Genomic DNA, 14261 nt, shown 5'->3' on the forward strand with positions numbered 1-14261 from the left:
TTTAGAAATATGTAGTTACGAAAATAAATTGAAAATAATCAGCGAATATTTTAGATATATGCTCAGCTGTATTTATTAAGATATATTTTTGTTCATGACACTTACCTGCCAGATATATATATAGCTGTATTTTTCCGAAATCCGACAGAATTTCAAAACTCGCGGCACGCAGTGTGGCCAGGTGGTTAGTACTCATTCCCGCCGCTGGGAGGCGGGAATCGGGAACCATTCCCATTTTCTATTCAGATTTTCTCTGTCGCCGGTACTGTTAACATCTGTTTACAGTACCTCCGCCTCTGGATTTCGTTAACTTGCATATTTCCACTTAAGTATTCTCTTGACTTTTGGTATTGGATCTTGGACTGTGGATTGGCACATGCTTTTTCTGGACTGTTGTTGATTTTGCTTATGACTGCTCTTTAAATATGTCTGGTTCTAGTTCTGCTAGTTTTCGTGTATGTTGCATGAGTGATTGTAAGGTGAGGCTACCGAAAGCTTCGGTAGACCCTCACTCGGTTTGCTTGAGGTGTAGGGGTCATGTTTGTCTTATAGATGATCGATGTAAGGAGTGTGAACCTTTATCTGATGCGAGCTGGAAGTCGTATGATTCGTATGTTCGCAAGTTGGAGCGTGACAGGGTCAGGAGGTCCTCCTCCAGGAGTGTGTGCAAGAGTCAGGTTATTTCCTCTCCTGATAATTCTAATGTAGTTGATGTTGCGCCTGTCCCTGTGGTTTTGCCTTCGGGCCCTGATGTGGTGTCTCTGCGGAGGGTTTGGCCTGGCGGAGATCATGAATTCCATCTGTGCGCTCGAAAACAAAGTGACATCTCTTCAAAGTGTTGTGAAGTGTAGTGCTCCCCCCAGTGTTGTGGAGGGGGCCTCAGATCGGCCCCATAATGCTTCTAGGCCTGGACCGCTGTCAGACTCCCAGGACTCAGGGAGAAGGCATGTCGAAAGCCGCAAGAAGGTTACGGGGGCTTCCCACCGGTCTGACGTCCCTTCGGCAGGTCCTGTTGTCGCTTCCCAGGCTGCCAGAGATCGTGCTTCGGCACGCATTCTCAGGGACTGCTTTTCCCTCCGAGGCGTCCTCCTCGTAAGGGGTGGAACTCTCGGGACTCTCGTCCTCTGAAGAGGAGCTGTGTTCAAGAGGATGCGCTTCTCGTCAGTCTTCTTCGTCTGTTGGTTATCTTGAAAGCTTTTCCACCGCAGAAGAGGACTAGGACTTCGTCTGATGAGGACGTTTCTGAGCGCCCCAGTCGCTCTAAGGAAGAACCTTTCTTGCTCCTGTGAGGAAGAAGAAGCGTCCCCTCGCCCATCGTCTTCCCATAGGATTGTCTCTCCCCCCAGACGTGATTCTTCTCCATCTAAGAAGATTTTGTTGGAGATGCAGCGGCAGTTGTCTTCTCTTATTGCTGAGAGGGACTCTGCTCCTCGTTGTCGCAAGGACTTGACTTTGCCCGTCAAGAGGTCCAGGAAGTCTCCATCTCCTGCTCCTTTTTCTTCGTCTCCGTCTCCTGTGTCGTCGCCTTGTCGCCCTCTTAGCTCACAAGTTCCCCGTCGTGACGCTCGTCAACGTGACACTTCGCGACCTGCTTCCCGAGACGCTTCGGTTGCCGCTCTTCAGGACGCCTCTGTGCAGGACGCTCGGCAGGACGCTCTTCTGGTTTTTGGGCGGGACGCCCGGATGGACGCTCTTCAGGACGCTCTTCAGGACGCTCTCCAGGACGCTCCTCAGGACGCCCCTTCGGTTGCTCTTCAAGACGTGACGGAGCATTCTCATTCGTCTGGGCAAAGAAGATCTCTTCTTCGTATCGGACCTCAAGGCCTTCGTTCCCCTAAAGTGTTGGGTGACTCGGTTGTTTCTCCGGCTGTGGCGGGAGAGGTTTCTGGCGAATCGGATCCTGCTGACGTCGAGCCCTCGTCTGCTTCCTCTACTTCCGATTATCAAGTCTTAACCGGACTTCTTAAAGACTTGTTCGGAGACAAGTTTAAACCCTCGGCTCCTCTCTCTCCTCCTTCTCAGTTAGCTTCTTCCAAAGCGAGGAGAGCGCCAGGGTTTATGAAGATGACTTCTTCGTTGGCGACCAAGAGGGCTTTTAAGAAAGTCAACGTGTGGATGGAGGAATGGAAGTCCCATGGCAAGACCTCTTTTGCAGTGCCTCCGTCTAAGCTTTCTGGCAAGGCTGGTATGTGGTATGAGACGGGAGAGGATATCAGTCCTAGAGTTCCTTCCTCTTCTCAAGGGGATTTCTCCAGCCTTGTCGACGCTCCCAGAAGGTTGCATCTGTCTACTGCTAAGGTTTCTTGGACTTTGTCAGAGACAGATCATCATCTCAAGGGTCTCTTCCGCACCATGGAGGTGTTTAATTTTTTGGACTGGTGCTTGGGAGCTTTAGATCTTAAGCTTCGGAGCTCTGATTCAATTAGCCTGGGGGAGCTCTCTAGTGTCCTTAACTGTATGGACAAGGCAGTCAGGGATGGATCAGAAGAACTGGCGTCTCATTTTGGTACGGGCCTCTTAAAGAAGAGGGCCTTGTTTTGCGACTTCACATCTAAGTCTGTCTCTCCTTCGCAAAGGGCAGAGTTATTGTTCGCCCCTTTGTCCAGCCATCTTTTCCCCCAGTCTTTGATTCGGGACATTTCCTCGAGTCTTAAGGAGAAGGCCACGCAAGATCTTCTGGTGCATTCTTGAGACGTCCTCCAGCTCCTTCTTCTTCTTCAGCTTCAGTTTTGTCCAGGAAGAAGAAGCCCTTTTCATGGAGGAACTTCTTCCTCTAGATCGTCTCCGCGAGGAAGAGGTTTCACCAGAGGAGCGGCCCCCTCAAAACCTAGGGGAAAAAAGTGACTCTTTACGCCTCCAGACACCAGTAGGAGCCAGGCTTCTTTATTTTGCGGGAGCCTGGAGAACGAAAGGAGCGGACTCCTGGTCGCTAAGTGTTCTAGAGAAGGGTTACAAGATCCCCTTTCTCGTGTTGCCACCCCTTTGCACGTCGCCCAGGGATCTGTCGCCTTCTTACCACCGAGAGAAGCAACAGATTCTGTTAGACCTCCTGGAGCAGTTGATAGAGAAGAGAGCCGTGGAACAAGTTCTGAAGTTGGATTCTCCGGGGTTCTACAACAGACTATTCTTAGTCCCGAAACAGTCGGGAGAGTGGAGACCGGTCTTGGATGTAAGCATCTTGAATCGCTTTATTTCGAAAGAAAAATTCAAGATGGAAACGCCCCAGTCGGTTCTCGGGGCTTTAAGACCAGGAGACTGGATGGTCTCCTGGACTTACAGGACGCCAGCGTACTTCCATGTTCCCATACATCCTCAGTCAAGGAAGTACCTGAGGTTTGTGCTGGGGGACGAGTCTTCCAGTTCAGAGCTCTCTGCTTCGGTTTGTGCACTGATCCAATGATCTTCACGGTGATCATGAAAAATGTTGCGAGTGGCTTCACCTGGCGGGTGTTCGTGTTTCGTTCTACCTGGACAATTGGCTCATACGAGCCTCTTCTCGGGGAAGTGTCTGGAGGACCTGACTTTGGCGCTGAATTTGACGAAGTCCCTGGGACTTCTTGTGAACCAAGAAAAGTCCCATCTGATCCCGACGCAGTCCATCGTCTATCTGGGGATTCAGATGGATTCAGTGGCTTTTCGAGCTTTTCCATCCCGAGAACGGCAACTGCTTTGCTTAGAAAAGTTTCGTCCTTCCTAGGGAAGGAAACATGCTCGGTGAGGGAATGGATGAGTTTGCTGGGGACCATTTCCTCGCTGGAGAAGTTTGTTTCCTTGGGAGGCTTCATCTCAGACCGCTCCAGTTTTTCATGGCGGAGAACTGGATGGACAAGGAGGATCTGGAAGAGACATTGACGATTTCTCCTTTAATCAAGGATCATCTGAAGTGGTGGTTCGACCCCTTAAAGCTTGCGGAAGGGGTTTCTCTTCGTCTTCAGAGCCCCGACCTGGTGTTGTTTTCCGACGTGTCCAGGGAAGGATGGGGAGCAACACTAGGAGGGGAGGAAGTGTCAGGCACCTGGAGAGGGGAACAGGTGTCCTGGCACATAAATCTCAAGGAATTGGGTGCTATCTTTCTGGCCCTTCAATTCTTGAAGTCTGTCTGAGTTTCAGGCAGAATTGTCCAAGTAAATTCGGACAATACCACAGCTCTAGCGTACCTCAAAAAACAGGGGGTACTCTCGATCCGTTCCCTGTTCATCCTAGCGAGGGAGATCCTGCTTTGGACTCATGCTCGGGGGTCACAATTCTCACGAGGTTCATTGCGGGCGTGGAGAATATCCGAGCGGACCTTCTCAGTTGGCAACATCAGCTTCTACCGACCGAGTGGACCCTTCACAAGGAGGTATGTTTAGAGTTGTGGAGGATATGGGGAAGTCCTCTAGTGGACCTCTTTGCTACGTCCAGGGCGACAAGACTCCCCCTGTATTGCTCTCCTGTCCTAGACCCAGGAGCGTTAGCCATAGACGCCCTCCTCTGGGACTGGAAAGGCCTAGACCTTTACACTTTCCCTCCCTTCAAGATCCTGGGAGAAGTGATAAGGAAATTTGCAACGTCGGAAGGAGCAAGGATGACTTTAATAGCCCCCTTCTGGCCAGCAGCGGATTGGTTCCCAGAGACCTTGGCCTTCCTAGTGGACTTTCCAAGGACGCTTCCACTGAGGGTGGACCTTCTCAGGCAGCCGCATTTCGAAAGGTTCCACAAAAACCTCCCCGCTCTGAGTCTGACTGCGTTCAGACTATCACAAAACTGGCAAGAGCAAGAGGATTTTCGAGAGCAGTGGCAAAGGCTATCGCCAGTGCCAGGAGACCTTCTTCGAATGCGGTCTACCAGTACAAGTGGGCTGTTTTTAGGAAATGGTGCAGGAGTAAAGGAGTTTCCTCGACCACGACCTCTATACCACAAATAGCTGACTTCCTTTTTTATCTCAGGCATAAGAATAAACTGGCAGTCTCGACTATTAAGGGCTATAGGAGTATGCTATCGGCAGTCTTTAGGCACAGAGGCCTGAACTTGTGCGACAACAAGGATCTTCACGATCTACTGAGATCCTTCGAGACTGTCAAAATTCCTCAACTCAGGACGCCTTCTTGGAATCTGGATGTTGTCCTGAAGTTTCTTATGTCAAGTGCTTTTGAACCGCTGTCTTCGGCTTCCCTCAAGAACGTGACTAGGAAAGCTGTCTTCCTAACGGCTCTGGCAACAGCTAAGAGGATTAGTGAAGTGCAAGCCATTAGCAAACATATTGGCTTTAGGGGTCCTAATGCTGTATGCTCCCTAAATCCTTTGTTCTTAGCCAAGAATGAAAATCCTTCAAACCCTTGGCCCAAGTCTTTTGAGATAAAAGATTTGACGGAGATGCTTGGGCAAGAGTCAGAAAGGGTCCTGTGTCCTGTCCGGGCTCTCAAGTTCTACTTAGCCAAGACCAAGGAGACTAGAGGCTCATCGGACAGTCTGTGGTGTTCGGTGAAGAGACCTGATCTTCCCATGTCTAAGAATGCCTTAGCATTCTTTTTAAGAAGTACTATTAGAGAGGCTCATTCCTCCTGCCTAGAAGGTGACATGAGACTTCTGAAAGTAAAGGCTCATGAAGTAAGAGCTATCGCGACTTCGGTGGCTTTCCAAAAGAATATGTCCCTTAATGATATTCTTGGTGCCACCTTCTGGCGAAGTAATTCAGTGTTAAGCCGCATTACTTGCGGGATGTGAAGACGACATTTGAAGACTGCTCTTCACTGGGACCATACGTTTCCAGACACGATGTTGGGAGAAGAGGGCAATACTCATCCTATCCTTTAGGGGTTAGGTAGTATTTTTTAATCTTGTTGTTGTGTTTTTTGGTTGTTGGGTGGCCATTGAGATGGACGTCCCAATTTTTTAGCCTGTTAGGTTCATTGCCTTAGATAGGTCGGTCAGGTGGTTGGTCGTTGCTCCTTTTCCCTCTCTGTATGGTCGCATGATCTAGTCCTATTGTGGTCACGCCCCCGTGGACAGGTCATCTAGATCTCTCCAGCTTTATAGGTCCCTACCTTGCTGGAGACTCTAGAAAAAAGCAGAAGCAGGCTTGGGTGACAGATAACCTCGAAGTCAGCTATGCTAACAGGTAAGGAACCAAGGCGTCAATCGCCTACATTTATTTGTTTCCTAAATCCTATTCTGTCTCTTCCCACCTCCAACGGTGGGATTCAGCTATATATATATCTGGCAGGTAAGTGTCATGAACAAAATGATATTTTAATTATAAAATAAAGTTTGTTCATACTTACCTGGCAGATATATATACTTTTAGTGCCCACCCGCCTCCCCTCTTGAGACAGTGGCACTAGAAAATCTGAATAGAAAATGGGAATGGTTCCCGATTCCCGCCTCCCAGCGGCGGGAATGAGTACTAACCACCTGGCCACACTGCGTGTGCCGCGAGTTTTAAATTCTGTCGGATTTCGGAGAAATACAGCTATATATATATCTGCCAGGTAAGTATGAACAAACTTTATTTTATAATTAAAATATCATTTTTCTTTTTTAATAAGTGGTATCTCTTCTTTCTCTACTACTCAGTACTTCCACTTACTTCTTCTTAATGTGACCTTGTTCCATATGAATAGTTTTCATTTACTGAATACTAATAATAATAATAATAAATGGGCGCCGTGGCAGAGTGGTTTAGCTCATCGATAGACTGGTTAAGCAACATTGGGGCTCGTCAGTTGCTGGATTGGTAACTGCTCTCCTTGGCGTTGATTCCTTGGGAAAGGATCTTTACCATAATTTCTTCAGCTGTAAATGAGTACCTATTTGCAATAGGGTAGGGTCTAGCTATGGGTTAAATAGCAGAATTCGGCAACGATGGAAAGAAACGAAAGAGTGAACGACAACAACGTAAATGGAACCTCTGGCAACAGAGGAACTTCGTCCGGCAGCCAGGTATACAACCCAGTCGACGGGGGGACGGTCAGGTATGTGGAGGTAGTCATCCAGCACCTGACCACCACAACGACAGTAACCAGCGACCAGAGACAGGAGCTACAGAGGCAAACCAGAAGAAGAAATGGACAAGAGAAGAAAATGAGAAAATATGGAAATGGTACATCAGAAGCGACCCGACAGAAAGAGGATACAGAAGAAGACTGATCAACATCTGGAATGAGAGAAATAACACCCTTCAAACAGAAATAGGCTGGCAGACCAAGTAAGGAACATAAAGGAAAAGCACTGGCTCTCCACAACAGAAAGAGAGGAACGGGAAAGAGAAATAACACCCAGCAGCAAAGGACAAGGAGACGAAGTGGGAGAGAATGACACAGAAAACGACAGGAATGATGAGCTACCAAACAACAACACACGAGGAAACACCAAAGATGTAACAGAGAGGTTGGAATGGGTGGAAAAGATCAGACAATGGATGAAGCCAGGTACAGAAAGAGCAAAGATCCCCTCCATGAAAGCCTACAACACAAAGAAACTAAGGCAAAAAACAAGTGAAGTTAATGAAATAATGAGACTAATCCACACCACCAGTATCACAGAAACAAATAACCTGGCATAGGCCTAAGCAGGAGCAAGACTAGTAGTAGAACTCATGGGGATACAAACACCAACACCACTGTCACAACCAACCCAACAGAAACCAAAACAGCAACCGCCGTGGCAAAGGCGCCTGGAAAATCAAATCATGGCGATGAGATCTGACTTGAGTAAACTGAAAGAGATGGCAAAAAAGAGGCGAAGAAGCAAGAAAACAAGAGAGGAACTGAATGAGAAATACTGTACAAAGTACAGAGAAGGGACTAAACAACACAATAGAAGATATAAAACATGCTTAAAGCCAAAGCACGTAAGATCCAATGGTACATGAATGGGAATAAAGGATACCAACAGAACAAACTCTTCAGAACCAACCAGAAAAGACTATACAGCCAACTAAGAGGGGAAGATAACCACCAGGAAATTCCTGAAGCCAAACCAAGTAAGAGACTCTGGGAAAACATATGGAGCAATCCGTTGTCACACAACAAACATGCGACAGGGCTCCAGGAAATCAGGGCAGAATAAATGGGGAGAATAAAACAGAGATTCACTGAGATCACGACAGACACAGTCAGACACCAACTAAAGAAAATGCCCAACTGGAAAGCCCCAGGTCCCGATGAAGTCCATGGATATTGACTCAAAAACTTCAAGGCCCTACACTCACAAATAGGAGAACAACTCCAGCATTGTATGACAAACCACCATGCGCCCAAATAGATGACCACAGGGAGAACATCCTTATTACAGTAAGACCAGAACAAGGGAAATATAGCAAGTAACTACAGGCCTGTCACCTGCCTACAAATAATGTGGAAGTTACTTGCGGGTATCATCAATGGAAGGCTATACAACTACCTAGAGGATACAAACACCATCCCCCACCAACAGAGAGGCTGCAGAAGGAAGTGTAGGGGCATAAAGGACCAGCTCCTAATAGACAAAATGGCGATGAAGAATAGTAAGAGAAGGAGAACCAACCTAAGCATGGCATGGATTGACTACAAGAAAGCCTTCGACGTGATACCACACGTGGGTTATAGAATGCCTGAAAATATATGGGGCAGAGGAAAACACCATCAGCTTCCTTAAAAATACAATGCACAACTGGAATACAGTACTTACAAGCTCTGGCATAAGACTAGCAGAGGTTAACATCAGGAGAGGGATCTTTCAAGGTGACTCACTGTCCCCACTACTCTTCATAGTAACCATGATTCCCATGACAAAATTACTGCAGAAGATGGATGCTGGGTACCAACTTAAGAAAGGAGGCAGCAGAATTAACCATCTGATGTTCATGGGCGACATTAAACTGTATGATAAGAGCATTAAGGAAATACCCTAATCCAGACTGTAAGGATTGTTTCTTGGGACATCAGGATGGAGTTTGGAATAGAAAAATGCACCTTGGTCAACATACAAAAAGGCAAAGTAGCAAGGACTGAAGGGATAAAGCTACCAGACGGGAATAGCATCAAACACATAGACAAGAGAGGATACAAATCTTCTTCTTCTTCCCATAATCCCATTTTTATATGGGGTCGCCAAGAGTTGAAGGAGCACATTTCCAAAGATTTCTATCCTGTGACTTCTGCCTCATCAATTCCCTTCCCAATGCAGGTCTCCCCTCACACAGTCCTTCCATCTCTTTCTTGGTCTCCTCTTCTTCTTCTTCCCTTGACCTCCATCCCCATAGATATGTCTACCAACATGGTCCTCATCTCTCCTCAACAGGTGTCCAATACCATCTCAGCCTCCCCAAGAGCACTTTCTTTGATATTTCCACCACCTTAGTAGACCCCTAATGTAATCATTTCGATCCTCTCCTCTCTCAATCACCCCAGCCATCCATCTAAGCATTCTCATTTCTGCCACATCCATCTTCTCCTCTGTCTTTCTCAAGCTTGCTGTTTCTGTTGCCAAACATCATTGCAGTTTTTGGTTATCACATCTTATGAAATTTTCCCCGCCGAACCTCAGGGACTCTTTTGTCATAAAGAACTCCGAGAAAGGCCGCTCTCCAGTTGTTCCAGCCTGCCTGTACCCGATGTTTTACAACATCCAGAACAGTCCTCCAGCATTAATAAAACCCAAATACTTAAAATTTTCTAAACTCTCTTTATTGGTCCTCCCCAAGCTGAACACTTTCCCTATCACCCCCATCATTGGAATGGTACACAGATATTCTGTCTTAGATCTACAAATTCTCATTCCTCTGTCCTCCAGTACTTGTCTCCATCTTTCCAGTTTCATTTCCAGATCTTCCCTGCAATCTGCACACAGGACAATATCATCCGAATACAATATGTTCCAAGGAATGCTAACAGTTCCTCTATGATAACGGCCCATCACTATGTTAAAAAACAAAGATGGAAATAAGAGCCGACCCATATGCAGTGTAATCCTGAAAGTCACCTCAAAACCCTCCGTCTCCCCAACACTGCTCAAACTCTGGTAAATACATTTGGTAGCACATCTCCTGTATCAATAGTTGCCTGTCTGGAAACATCCTCTCCCTCAGGCTCCTCCATACCTCTTGTCTGGGGACTGATAGAAAACGGCCTTTTCAAGGTCAAAATACCATATGTAGGTCCCTTTGTTTTTCCCCAGAACTCCATTAGTTGTCTCAGACAAAATATACCATCTGTTGTTCCTCTTCCCTTCATAAAAATCTGCTCTTTACCTATTTCTACTTCTTCCCAGAGTCTGAGAAACCTATCATCCTTTCCAGTATCTTCAAAGTGTGGGACATTAGTTTAATATGCCCTATAATTACCCACAATCTTGGACATCTCCTCTCCCTTTGAAAATTGGGAAAACTAGTATACTCCCATAGCCACTCATTTGGAATCTTTTCCTGCTCAGGATCTTTATCACAAGATCATAAAGTATATCCACTCCTTCATCCCCTAATGCCTTCCATGCCCCCACAGGTATCAAAAACCACCCATTCTTCATCTTCTTCAGTGATCCAAAACCTCTTGCTTAGAAAAAATCATCAAATGCCAATGTTCACCTGCCCATCCCCTTTATTAGCTATTATTTTCTTCATTTAACAGCTGTTCGAAATATTCTTTCCATCTCTTTAGATGTTTTCTTCCTTTCTAAGTACTACCCCATCTTGATCTTTTATTTGTTTGATATTTTCCACCGTAATATCTTTGGTGCTCTTATTTCTAGCCTTTGCCCTAGCTTGAGTCATCTTATTTAATCCTTCCTTCGTCCCCAGCTCATTATACACATCATCAGTACGACTTTGCTTTAAGATGTGGGCTACCATCTTTTTCACCACCTTGTTTTTCTCTCTGAACCGATCTCTGTCTTCCACTGACAAATGACTTTCCCTCTCTTTCCAATTTTGCCTCCTTTTATCTTTTACTACTTTCCCAATGTCTTCCTCCCACCACCAACTCTCCCTTTGTCCCATATGATCCCTTGTCTCTCCCAGCAGCTCCTCTTTATGTTTCTGATTATTTTTTTAAATTTCGTAAACTTTTCATTCTTGAACATCTTCAATTCCTATATCAATGTCCTCCAAAACCCTCCTCTTAAACTCACTCTTCTTATCCTCCTCCTCACTAATTTGTACCATTTAATTTTCCTAGGTAACCTTTAGCTTAATTTTTCTTTGCAATTTTTAGACTTCAAATCCATGCATAGCAGTCTGTGTTATAGGCTGTATGGTCTGTATAACATTGCAGTTCTTGATCTCCCCAGCTTTATCCTTTAATATGAAAGTAGTCTATTTGTTGCATCTTCCCCCACTCCTGTATGTTATTAGGTGTTCCTTTTCTTCATAAAGAATGTGTTTACTATTGCTATGTCGTTGCCACAAAAATCCACTACAATGATTCTGGTTTTCTCCTTGCAATTTTTGGCCCCCATGCAACTTTTTAAGAGGAATGTATTTTCACATCCAACATGGCCATTCAAATCTGAAGAAATCACCCTCTCATGTTCTTCCATCTTTTGCATTATCCATCCATGTTCTCCAGAAACTTCCCTTCTCTTCTTCTAAATAAACTTGTGGTGCGACATTGTAATTGTATACCCTCTCCCCAAAGCACATCTTTGGATTGTGATAAGGTCATTCTTTCTTTGTTACTTCTATCACTGTATTCTTCAGTTCACCTAGACAGTACTATTTAGCCAACTTTATTTCTGCCTTGTTTTATTTGCTTCACTATTAGATAAATAGATTCTTATATCCATCCCCCATTTCTTTAGCTTTATTTCCTTTCCATCGGAAAAGCTGAAATCTTGAAGGCAAATAAAAATCTGTTTTTCCTCATCAGGTCATTAGCAACTCTCTACCTCTGAAGTCATAAAACCCAAAATTAAGCTGACATAACTCTAAATCCAATGAGAGCTATTCTTTTTTAGCTGCACCCGATATGATGCAAATGAGCCCTGAAATTCACAGAAATTAAAAGGATGATGTCTCTGTGCTCAGTTTCTGAGTAGGTTCTAGCAATACCTCTTTCCATATTTCACTCATTCCATGGTTTTGTCACAGATTTTTATATATTTTGCCCTTATAAGATTATTTCTTCAGATTTATCCGACTTGGGACTTGGAATTGTAATTTAAATGTGGCTAGGTTCAAGAGAGGATACAAATACCTAGGGAATAATAGAAGATATAAAACACCAAGAGTTGAAGGACACATCAGGAAAGAATTTATGCAGAGACTTAAGGCTTGTTTTTCAAGTCAAAATCAAAATGTTTCTAAACATGATGAAATATATAAATATATTGGCATATTAATCAGATTTGTATATTGTTCAAGATAAATGGAGTGGACGAAACTGAACTTGGACAGCTATAGACCAGAAAACTAGAAAACATATTCTTGACAATACACAAAGCACTAAACCCAAGAGCAAATGCAGATAGACTTCCACAAAGTCCTCTTAATGCCACACATTTGGTTGGAGAATCTTTTATGGGACATGTCTAACAACAAAAATCGGGGTTTTAAGGTATCTCAAAATCATGTTCCTTAATTGGGTAACCTTTGCCTTATATACAAAACCAGAGTTTGCCGATAACCGAAAATCGATGTTTTATAGGCCGATAAACACCTTTAATTGCTGAAAAATATCAAAATCACAGATTTATTGGTTATCACATTCTTAGAATGGAACCCGCCAGATAACAGGGGACTGCCTGTATACATAATACGAAAGGAAGGTATAGATCTAAACATAGATGGACTTTCAACATGAGAACAGAGCACTGGGGCAATATCTGAAAACAGTGAAGACAAGTGGCCAAGGAGTGCATCTTAAGAAGGACTGATGAAAGTAAGTTCCTAGAACTCAGAAATATACAGAGACAGGAGAATGAAAAACAGTTTTAACAGAGGAATGGCACAACAAACCAATTAGAACAGTATATTAAAGACTGACAAAAGAAAACCAGCAATGAAACATGGCAATAGCTACAGAGGAGAAACTCAAGAAGGAAACAGAAGGAATGTTAACAGTGCCACAAGATCAGGCCCTAAGAACCAGATATGTCTAAATATGAAAGATCCATAAACCACATAGCAAGTAAATGTCAGTACAAAAAGAGGCATGATTTGTAAAAAAGCCCTCTCTAGAGCCTGTGCAAGAAACACCAGCTAGCTTGCAGTAATAAGTGGTTAGGAAAATCAACCTTTTTAGGAGTGAAAAGAAACAAATTTATCAATGAAATTATCCTTGGAACTATGGTATCAGAACAGATTTATGATAGAGTAGACCAGAGGGGACGTTGATTGACAAAATCGAGAAGAAAGTATCACTCACTGATGTTGCAATACCATGGGACACCAGAGTAGATGAGAAAGAAAGAGAAAAAATTGATAAGCATTAAGACCTGAAAGTTGAAATAAGAAGGACATGGAATATGCCAGTTGAAATTGTACCCATAATCATAGGAACACTATACAGTATCCCAAGATCCCTGAAAAGGAATCTGGAAAAACTAATTATTTTACAGTAGCTCCAGGACTCATGCAGAAGAGTGTGCTTCTAGAAACAGTGCACGTGTTGAGAAAAGTGATGGACTCTAATCTCCTAGACAGGATGCAACCCAGAACCCCACACTACAAAAACCACCCAGTCTGAATAGGATGACTGTGATAGACAAAAAAAAAAAAAAAAAAAAAAAATCAGCAAATAGGCAAATTTTCTGCAAATTATTTGGAGCTATGTTCCACAAAAATTCGCAAATAGTCGGAGATCCACTGTATTTAGTGTTTATGGTTATGAGGTATTAACAAGGTGGGGGGGAGGATTAAGGGTGCGGAGTTGCCATTTTCCACCCGTATAGTTTTTTACTTATGCCTATTTGGATTTTGCCCTCATCTGACAGGAGTTTGGCTCTATTAATCTGGATAATCAAGAGATTATTGTAGTTAGATATACAGTATAGTAGTGATATAGTGTTAAGATGTCCTAGGTAATTTTTATTGTTTACGTATTGAAAATTTCTTAATATTAATGTACAAATGTTTTTGCCTTGGTTTCCAATACTTAGCTATGCTTTGCATCTTTTAATATCTCCTCTCTGTAATGTTCTCCAATCTGAAATTTGTTATGCATGCCTTTAGCAAAAACATTGCTTCAGTGTTCTTTTATGTTGCTAATAATTTTTTTTTAAATGTAAACTTTTCAAAGCTAGAAATCCCTTGCTACATTAATATTCTACCCAAAGTAGAGTACTCTGTTTCCTCAGACTTAACTCCT

The 14261-nt window shown here is 43.9% G+C and overlaps 1 protein-coding gene across 4 annotated transcripts in view; it reads left to right on the forward strand.

Annotated features, from left to right (window-relative positions):
* LOC136847888 (uncharacterized) overlaps window positions 1–14261 on the forward strand; it is a 172535-nt gene that overhangs the window by 57815 nt on the left and 100459 nt on the right. The gene's annotated exons all lie outside the window — the stretch shown is intronic.

The sequence above is a fragment of the Macrobrachium rosenbergii genome, chromosome 17 (assembly GCF_040412425.1).
Source record: "Macrobrachium rosenbergii isolate ZJJX-2024 chromosome 17, ASM4041242v1, whole genome shotgun sequence".
In the NCBI taxonomy this organism is placed as follows: domain Eukaryota; kingdom Metazoa; phylum Arthropoda; class Malacostraca; order Decapoda; family Palaemonidae; genus Macrobrachium; species Macrobrachium rosenbergii.